Below are 994 nucleotides of genomic sequence, written 5' to 3' on the forward strand. Positions count from 1 at the left end.
AATAATATTATTATCGGAAATTGTGATTGCAAAATTGAACAGTACATATGAATCATTATTTCGAAAAGACGAGTTTTATTATAATTATTTTATTCAAATTATATTTTATTCAAATTATATATAATTTCTGAAATAGCTCAATTTTACGATATGTGAAAAAAATTCAGGAGTTCTGTGAAGTTGTAACATTTCAGATGTTTTACTTTTTGAGGCGAAAAAGCAAACCATGATTAATGTTTCATATTTTTATCAGGATAATTTATTGTCCCCATTTCCGCTATCATTACTACTGTTGTTAATTTATAATTCACCCCAACCGCGGAATTAATCCATAACGCTTATTATAAAATCGATTTTTTTAAGATAAGATGAAACAATACTGCATTACTAAAAAGGATGTTTGGTATCCTTACACTTTTCGTTGTTAACGAGGAAACCAGAAACTCCCAAAATTTGTGAACAGTTCCTCGCGAAGTGCGGCAACGAATTACAATTGAATTTTCGACATCTTTGCACGAAGGTTCCGTAGTGTAGTGGTTATCACGTTTGCTGTACACGCAAAAGGTCCCCGGTTCGATCCCGGGCGGAACCAAGAGTTTAATTTTTAGGCCAAATATAGCCATATTTTAGGCCAAGAGCCCAAATATATTTACGTAAATATAATGCAATAACTGCGGAACTCAGAAATGATTTTTAATTAATTTTTTTTTCGGGGGGGGATTTTATTTTTTATTTTATGAAATTGAATTTTATGGTTTAAGTACGAAAAATATGATATTTAATAAATGAAGGTAACACGCAAAACGTTAAAAAAGCAACCCTTTGGGCATAATATAAAATCTGAAGGCTTTCAGATTTATTTATTGATTTTTTTTTTAAATTAACAAAACATTTTTTTTTTTTTTTTTTTTGCATAAAAAAAGTTTAAAATGCAACAAAGTTATATAAAGATTTTGCCTCACGATTTTGGTCCTTTGTGGAAGTGCTTGTCTAA

General features: G+C 29.5%; 1 non-coding gene across 1 annotated transcript; it reads left to right on the forward strand.

Annotated features, from left to right (window-relative positions):
• Positions 1-519: 519 nt before the first annotated feature.
• On the forward strand, positions 520-592 carry TRNAV-UAC (transfer RNA valine (anticodon UAC)). Its single transcript has one exon. It is a non-coding gene; the product is annotated as a tRNA-Val (tRNA).
• Positions 593-994: the final 402 nt, after the last annotated feature.

This window comes from Stegodyphus dumicola, chromosome 8 (assembly GCF_044657685.1).
Source record: "Stegodyphus dumicola isolate Sdum_Otavi_A_Nest chromosome 8, ASM4465768v1".
Taxonomy (NCBI): domain Eukaryota; kingdom Metazoa; phylum Arthropoda; class Arachnida; order Araneae; family Eresidae; genus Stegodyphus; species Stegodyphus dumicola.